Below are 9,769 nucleotides of genomic sequence, written 5' to 3' on the forward strand. Positions count from 1 at the left end.
GAGAAAACTGAGGCTCAGAAGTTGGCCGTTGATTGTGCTCATACAGAATCCACTTTCTACTGGGTTCCAGGACACCGGGCTTTCCTGATTTCACTCACTGGCCTTTCTTCTCCACCTCTTCCTCTGTTGTAGTAGGCCCCAGGCCACAGTTGTGTTGCTCTTTTCTCTCTATAATGACTCCTTAGGGTTGATTTGTAGTATTTGTAAGTTGATGACTGCATAATTTCTATCTCCAGCCCAGACCTCCAGAGTTGTTCAACTGCCTATTGTATTGGTATCTCAAAACTTGAGACATCCTGCCCCCAACAAACTACTCCCTGCACTCCAGTCTCACTCTTAGCTACCTCAGAGAATGGCACCATTGTTCCTCTAGTTCCCCAGGCCCAAAATCTAAAAGATGTCCTCAGTGTGCTCTTATTACTCTCAAATGACATTTTCAAGTCCTCAGCAAGTCTTGTCAGTGCTACCTTCAAATCATCAGAATTCATCACTCACTAACTCTGCTGTAACCATTCCAGACCAAGCCACCATCATCTCTTTGGTCTGGGTAATATGGTAGTCTCTTAATTGATCACCCTACTTCTACCTTCTCCATGCCCCCTTCAGACAGCATCCAGGAAAATCTTCGTCAGCAAAAATCACATAATACCATTTTATTTAGAACAAAATCTAAATCTTTAGAACTATCTGATCTGGTTCTTATCTCTCTTCCCTACTCTTATCTATCACTATCTACCTGCCTTAGCCCCACTAGCCTAATTGCTATTCCTTGAACTTACCCTATTTCTTTCTGCCTCAAGGCCTTTGTGCTGCTGTTCACTTATCCTGAAATATTCTTGCCCCATATTTCATTCAAATCACTCAAAGGGCACCTTATGAAAGAAATCTTCTTAGACCAGCCTATGTAGAATAGTCCCCCACCCAAATCTGCTTAAGCTGCTTAATTTTTTTTTTTCAGAGCAGATATCACTACCCAACATTAGACATTTATTTATTATTGTCTGTCTCCCTCAGAAGATCAGCTCCCTGAATGCAGGAACTTTCTTATCCATATCCTCTAGGAACTACCATATCCTTAGTTCTTAGACCTGAACCTGGCACAAGGTTGGCACTGAATAAATATTTGTTAATATAACTTAAATAAATGTTTATGATTGTCTTGATAATGTTGGAAGGGGAGAAGAAAAGAACTATTGCTAAGTTATTTTAGAGCACAAAGGTTGAGTTGTTCACCAAGGAGTTGGTGAGGATAAAGCCAACCCTAACAGCCTATACTGAGGAAAATGCCTGGCCGATGAGTGAGGATAGGTCAGATTAGCTCCCCATCTGAAAAATGAGAAGAGGGAAAAATGGAGATGTGTCTTCCATGTATCTAGATAATGTCCAGAAGACAAGATTGATGGGAGGTTAGGGGTCGCAGACCTGTCCCAGGACACTTTTTGTGGCCAGGAAGCAAGGAAAAAGAATAACACTTGCTCTATCCCTCAGGAACAGGCAGAGTCCACTGAGACATGAACACCAGCCTCACTGGCCTCCATCGGGAGTACCTAGAATCAGTAAACTTCTTGCTTCAAGAAGATCCAGAAGGTCAGAAACTTTCAGGACAACATTGTTCAGTTGTCCAACATGAGCTGGTGTTAGAGAGATAGACCCAAGGTAACCTTCTCCAGCTCTTTCCACTCTCACTTTTGTCAGGTGAAATATTAATCCCATCAGGGAGACACTTAGAAGAGGAAGTTGCTGTGTTGACCGGCCTAAAGTTGGGATCTGAATTTAATATTTGCCTGTCCCATGTTGATCTGCCTGAAATCACCCGGCTCTCTGCTTCTCCCTGCCTACTACCTTCAACTGGTTAGTGGCATTTCCTCTACCCACTCACAGTACCCTAATATGCACCTGTCAGTTTACATTTATATTTCACTGTAGATCAGACAGGCATAGAATAGTGCCTAGCACATGGTAGACCTGTGAGCGTGGCTGAATTCTAATAAATTTTTCTGTGTTTACTTTTGTGCTACAATGGCAGAGTTGAGTAATGCAACAAAGGCCGTCTTGCCTGCAACACCTAAAATATTTACTATGTCGATGTAAGAAATGTCCAAACCTGTAGAGAATTTTTATAGGAGTTTGGGCCCAACTGATAATGTGCCAGGGAGAAAGATCTCAAATGCTCCTGAGAATGAGTTCTATAGCTTCTTTTATGCATTTGAAATTGAGGAAAAAATGTAAGGAAGATTATGAGGAGGTGGGAAAAAGCAAGGGGATTATTGGATTACAGGATAGTTAACAAGGTTATGTGCTTTCTTGAGGGTGTTTATGGCTTATTTCAAAAGTGTTTTAACCTAGATGCACAGAAACAATGAAGAGGGCTTGCTTAAAGCAAAGACAAGCCTTTTACTCAAAAGTTATATGCCTGGACATGACTACCCACCATAACCTGCCCAGTTAGGAATTTATGACCGGCTATCTGATCCTTTACAGAAGAAGTTTGCCAATGCCTGCTGGTCAAAAAATTACCCTAAAATGGGGTTCTTAAAACAAAAATTATTTCTTAAAATTCTGTGTATTAACCAGGTTTTCTTCTGTTTCATGTAGTGTTGGCTGGGGTATTAGAAAGTCTGGAAGGTACAAATGGCCTCACTCACATGGCGGAAAGTTGTTGCTGGTTGCTGGCTGGGAGCTTACCTGGAACTGTTAGCCAAAGGTCTCTATTCTCCTCCATGTGAGCTTTGCCACGTGGCTGCTTGGGCTTGCTTACAACATGGCAGCTGGATTCTAAGAAGGAGGATTCCAAATGCATATGAGGGAGTGGAAGCTCTCTTAAGATCAAGTCTTGGAAGTTATACAATGACAAATTTGCTACATTCTATTGGTCAGAACAAGTCACAGGTCCATCCTATATTCAAGAGGAGGGGACAAAGACAACCTATTGATGAAGATGTAAAGAATTTGTGGCCATTTTTGACCTATCACAACACAAATAAACAACCTGCCAGGATGCTATTTCCATGCACATTTTGTTCTGTTAGACTTCCTCCCATGACCTAAAGTGAGGTCGACTTCCTCCTCTTACCTCTTTACCCCAATCCCCACAAAGTGCCTCTAATACTGGGTCTAGGGACCTTGGCCATCCATTTCTAGCAACATCTATACCCAGGATAGGATATGATCACAATCTGCTGGGATAAGTGCTTTGCCTCAAGTGCTAATTTCTTAGATCCTAGAAAGGCTACACTAGTCATTTAGCAGGTTACTTTCCCTCTTAATCATACTATCATCCAACCCATATTTTCTATTTTAATCTACAAGAATATCATAGCAGAGATTGTTAAAGGCCTTGCTGAAGACTCGATTTACCAACAAGTACAGCTCTGTGAACTGTCAGTTCAGGAACCTGTCAAAAAAAGGAAATCTGATTATCTTTGCCCTGACTTGTTCTCAGAAATCTCCACTTCCTTTATATCTTTACAAATCTATCCTTGGATGCCAGTGTAGTTTGCAGAATTAACTCTTTCTCCCTGTAATGGACAAGTGTTAATTTTGTCTGCCCTGTACTTTTGGTAAGAGATGCCCTCTCTTCCCCGTGTGGCTGGAGATAGGCTAATCTCACCATGGGCTCCTCAATGAACAAGTGATCATATCTGGCCAGTCAGAGTACTATTTCCCTCTGGTGACAGTGATTGGTTCAGGGATCAACACATGGCTCACAGACAGCCAACGAACAAAGCTCCCAGGACTAATGCTGCAAATTTCAAGAAAAAGGCTCTTCCTTTCCTCTGAAGTTGCCAGCCTAGAGTTGCTGAGGGCATTGTATTAGTTTTCTAGGACTCCCATAACAAATTGCCACAGACTTAGGGACTTAAAACAATAGAAATGTATTCTCTCACAGTTCTGGAAGCTAGAACTCTGAAATCAAGATATCAGCAGGGCCATGCACTATCCGAAAACTTTCCTGGCCTCTTCCAGTTTCTGGTGGTTCCTGGAAGTCTTGGCATTCCTTAGCTTGCAACTGCATCACTTTAATACACTTCTGTCTTCACGTGGCCTTCTCTCTTTGTATGTGTCTTTTCTGTTGATGTGTCTCCTCTTATTAGGATACCAATCATTGGATTTAGGGTACATCCTAATCCTGTCTGACCTCATCTTTACTTAATTAATTATATCTGCAAAAACCATATCTCCAAATAAGGTCTATTCTGAGGTTTGGGGTAGACATGAATTTGTGGGGTGGGGGTACACTATTCAACCCACTACAACAATCATATGGAAAGCCTGCCTGAGAATTAAACCAACAAGGAAGCAAGATGGGGTGTGCCATGGGATGGCCATATCTGACTTACCCTGGACTTATCAGTTATGTGAACTAGCAAATCCCCCTTCCTTTTTTTTCTTAAGTCGGTTTTAAGTAACAGAAAGAAACTGACTACTACCCCTCCTTTTGCAAAATTAGAAAATCATTTGCACATGACTGAAGGGGATCAAAATTTTGCCACCCCAAAGCTGCCTTTTGGGATACCATTTTAAGCTATTTCTTAAGAAGCAAAAGGCCCAGAGAGAACCTTTAACTCTCTCTCTTATTGCCTAAGAGATTGAGATGGAAAGGCATATTCCAGGAAGGAAAGCTTAGGATGTTCCCGTTAGTCTAATTTGAATTTAGCATGAAGATAAATAGGAGGGCTTCAGGCAGGGACTGATTAGTTGGATACCCACTGTGTCCCATTGTTCCTGTGTTGCCCAGCACGTGTGTTCTGCTCTTCATCTATTACCTGTAAATCGCCCATTCTCACTTCTGAAATCTAAGATCCTCCCCTTTTCTCCTTTGTCCAAAATGTCATATATACCCATTGTTGTCTCACTGTCTTTGGAATTTTCATGCTTATGTGAATTCCCCATGTGCATGTACTAAAATTTTATTTTCTGCTGTTAATCTGCCTCTGTTAATTTGATTATTAGCCCAGCCAGAAGAACTTAGAAAGGTGGAAAGAAAAGTATCTTTTTTTAGCTGGATTTGGGGTGCCAGCCAAGAAAATTCACTGGCTGGCACACTGCTAGCTCTCTGGAGTGCTACAGTTAAAAAGATCATGGATGTCTGACCATCAGCTGACAGAAATGGCAAGCATTTTACCCTGTTATCCTCTCTGATCTCTTGTTTTTGGGGTTCAATGGAATTTATAAGAGTTCTTTGCTCTCCTCTAAATTTAGATTGGTAGGAGAAAATATTTGTGAAACTAGTTTCTTGGGCAAATGTGACTCTGGTAAAAAACAAAAACAAAAATAAAAACAAAACTTGGTTTGAGTGCTCTTATTTTCTATTGCTCCCAATCCTTCCAGAAAAGACTACTATTATCTTCACCAACTGGATGATTCATATGCATCTGGTGGGCAGACCAATAGCCTGTGGATCCAAGCTTACGGAACCTTAAATCTTATTCTGGTCAAGCGGGGGAAAGCATGTGATTCCTGTGTTTTGGAACTAATGAAAGACAAGGCTCCCCGTCTTTCTTAGGCTAACTCTGGGAATGAACTTTTGACTCTATGAGGCTCACTTCCTTTGCACTCTTTGTGGGAGACTTTTGCTTCCTTAGTTAGGCCATAAAAGGCTTATTGGTTTGAGTTCCTATTAAAATCCTACCATCACTGCCCAAATGATGGATGTTTTGATTTAGAAAAACTTCTAAATTGAAATTTTTTTAGAGACCTCTCATGTTGGTTAATAAGGAGCCATTAAGACTCCCTTAATAAGATGGAAGGACAGAAATTAGAACCAAAAAAACAAAGTCCACCCAGACCCCTTCCTACTCACCTTCAGATATTTGCAGATATAATAAATAAATAAATAAATAAATAAATAAATAAATAAATAAATAAATAATCGGGACGTTGGAAATACAATTGCCTGATACATAAGAAGAAAAAGGAAAAAAAAATTAGACTTAAAGAAATATAACTAATCTTAAGCTTTTGGATTTGCTATTTCAGGTTCTTGGGTCTTACAGGTGCTAATAACAAGGGAAAGTCAACAGATTTCCCAACAAGGTGAAAATTTTTAAAAGATTATTGAGATATAAGGTTATGAAAATTCATATATTTGAACAAAATTTAAAGGAGTTAATAATTGGTCAGAAACTTGGCAAAATTGGAAGTTGATTTTTCAAAGTCTGATAGGAATATTTTCCGAAAGTCTCAGCAGGTGTTTCTGCTGGGTAATCGGAAATACAAACACAGACCACAACTGCCTGTGGCTGGGAAACTGAAAGAACTAAAATTGGAAAAGGGGCACTTTCAAAACACAGTAGTGAAGTCTCTCACACCTGAACACCCCACCCTGCCTTTCCCCAGCCTCCTTAAAAATTGGCAAGTACTAATGAGAAAAAATTTTGTCTTCTATACAATTATAAGTAATTCGGTTTATGTTTTGATTCTCTGTGATGTTTGCGTTTGTATGTTTTATGTGTAACATGGTGTTTTCTACCTCCAGATGGTATTGCAAATTTGTGATACTAAATTGGTTTAAAGGAATTCAATACTTATATAAATTAGTTATATAATAGAAACTAACCCAAATACCTTTCAGAATCATGTGATCTGGGAAAATATTTGATATTAAAGCTTATTTAAGTTTTGGTTAAATAGACATGTCTTTTAGAATTATTAACATTTAATATATTTTTCTTTTACCTGGGTTTACAAAAATAAATTCATGTTATTCTGTTAAAAATTTGTCAAGAAAATTGCTTGTGTAATAATTGATTTTAAAATCTCATAGAGTTAAGAACTAATAAATAGATATAAATAAAATAAAAAGTTTTTTTGATAAAACTTTTTATTTTATATATATATGTATATATACACACATATGTGCTTAAAAATAGTTTCCCAAATTCTTTTGGTAACTTGAAACTTTGGAGTTTGATTAAGTTAAATTATAAAAATGATTGAATATCTAGATATTTCAAATAACATGATGTTCTGAAACATTAATTGTTAAACGATTAATCTAAGTTTACCTACTATTTGCTTCTTATTACAGAGAAACTAAAAGATAAATTTGAATCTATTAATGACTACGTCTTGTATTTTATTTAAAAATGCATGCTTCTAAAAAATTATAAATATATTTGCCAATATTTCTAATATAGTCATAAATTTGCCAATCTAAAGAATGCTGATTACTTACTTTTTAGCTGTCATTAGAAATTAAGGTGTCTAAGGGTTAAGAATTCTAATTAATATAGAAAAAATTATGTATTTGGTAATAGCAGGTATAAGGTATGGAGATACATTTTTAAGGGAATTAAAACAAAGTGGTTTGTCCTAAAGTTGGTTATTTCTGAATGAGTAAGAAGAGGCAGACTAAGAGAGATGAAGAAAGTTGTAAAAGGTTTGTGAAAAAGGAATCTTGAGAAAGGATATTCTATATGTGGTTAAACTGAATAAGATTGGAATAAACTTAAGTAAATGAATTTAAATATCAAAAGTAAGCTAATACAGAATTAGAGTTTAGTTCTTTTTCACTCTGTTAAAAAGACAAAGTTTTTCCTGTAGTTATTGTTCTCCAGATAAGATATTATGAAAAGTTTTCTTCCTAGAAAACAAAGATTCTATGTTTTATTAAAATAGTTTTATGTTTTATTTTGTCTGAATCAGGTTCTTGATTACTTTAAAAAACAATCTTCTCAATCCTAAGAACTAAAATTTTGCTAATAATAGGTAAACTCTATTTGTCTTTGATGTATTTTATTGTCACTTAGGATGAAAAAATAATTTAATATTGTTTCATAATGATATATGATCTTTTTTTGTCAAATATATTTAACAAACTTCCCAAGGTTCAGGTTTTAAAAGGAGACTTTTTCCCAACCTGGAAATGGCTTTGGGTTATTCCAATAGACCCCTGGAATACCTCAAAGATTTATTCTCATTCTCCTTATAAATGAGGCATTTAAAACTAATTATGCCTATTTGATATAGTAAACATGACCAATGTTTCAAACTTCTTCCTACTGCACACGTCCTCCAAAAGTCTCTGGCAAGGATTGAGCAATGTCACTTGGAAGTTCTCTGAGTGCCTTGGATTTACTTCATTTGGCCAGGAAACAAATTTATTCTGAGCAGCTAGATGATCTCTTATGATGTCTTCCGCCATTAGTCCTTTCTTTTAATTTTTATCATAGAAAATTTCAAAAATACACGAGAGTAGAGAAAATAGTATAATGAACCCCCATGTTTCCATCACCCCACATTTGCTTCATCTATACCCCCAACTTCTCCCTACTTCCTACGGGATTATTTTAAAGCAAAGCTCAGATACCATATTATTAATTCATCTTCCTAAACTGCTTTTCTGAGCTTTAAATCCCCTCATTATTGCATTTGAGGAGTTCTGTCTGTTGCAAAACAAAGCAAGATACTTGGCACATAGAAAGTGTACAACTGACATTTGCTGAATAGAGTCCCTCCTCTCAGAATTTTTAATCTAATGAGAGATAAGACCAGAACCCCCTCCAACACTCATCGAATTTTAATGTGAAATCACCTGAGAAGATGTTAAAATACAGATGCTGATCGAGTAGGTGGGAGGGAGAATTCTAAGTTCTAATAATAGTGCTGGTCTATAGATCTCACTTTGAGAAGCCAGGCCCTAAACCCTAATGCAAAGGAAAATAGACAGAGTGCTGTATAAGGTAAAGGTGGTGGGTCACAGGGCTTAAGAACTGACTTTTGAATAGCTTACCACAGTTACCAAATTAATTTTTTAAATATTCCAGAGTGAGAGTAACATTGAACCAAGCACTGAGGGATTCAAAAAGAAATATTATAAACTCTGGGAAGAGAAGGCACAGTTCAGGAAACGTCAGTTCCAAGAAATCTGCATGACAGAGAGTGACGGTTTCTAGTCAGCTCATAGGGACTCCTTTTTCTAAAAACTTGGCCCTCCTGGAATGAGTCTTCTATAGCCACTTTTGTACTGCTTTAACCCCACCTACCAGCTGCAGCTCTTTGGACCAAGGGTGAGCATCTGAACCGAGCTGGCCCAATCAGATGGTCTCGCCTGAGAATTGGATTTGAGATTCAGGACAGTCACTAGGTGTGGCTGGAAATGAAATTATGTAAACATTCCACCTTCTCCCAATACACAAAGAAGCAAATAAGCTGATAGAATGGAATAGACCACAGAGAAGTGGACCTAGAAATGAAGAGAGAGTGCCGCCTGTGTTCCTGACCCTCCTGAGGCCCAACAGCATTTCTGTCCTTGGAATTTGTGCACCAGAATCCAGGCTCCTTATGTTGAAATCTCCCAGGTGTTGCTTCACTGAGTTTTAGATCTTCACAACCAAAGAGACTGACAAATAGACACGAGTGGGGTGGGAGGGTGGAGGAGTCAGAAAGGGAGAAAGGGAAGGTTTGTTGGGCCTAGGAATGCAGGTCAGTGTGGGTCCAGGGTCCAGGTGGGTAGAAGTGAGGCTGTTCTTGACGGGAATGAAGTTTCAGGCATCAGAAAAGAAACTTCCTCCCTGCCCTGTGAGTGGGCTGGGCCCTGCCTCTGGCTTCCTTTGAGGCCACCCAGTTCACACTGCCTACCTACCTGCCAGTCCTCACCAGAGAATCCCCTCAGTGTTCTTGATCATGTTAGGATTGGCCACACCAGAAGGCACCTTGTTCCCACTAAGCTCAGGGGCCCCAGTGTCCAGTTTTATTGCTACCTAAAGTTATTGTCTGCCTTTCCCAAACATCTAAGAAGAGCCACTGCCAACTGGTTGTTACTCTT

Source organism: Pteropus vampyrus, unplaced genomic scaffold (genome assembly GCF_000151845.1).
Source record: "Pteropus vampyrus isolate Shadow unplaced genomic scaffold, Pvam_2.0 Scaffold436, whole genome shotgun sequence".
NCBI classification, from domain to species: Eukaryota; Metazoa; Chordata; class Mammalia; order Chiroptera; family Pteropodidae; genus Pteropus; species Pteropus vampyrus.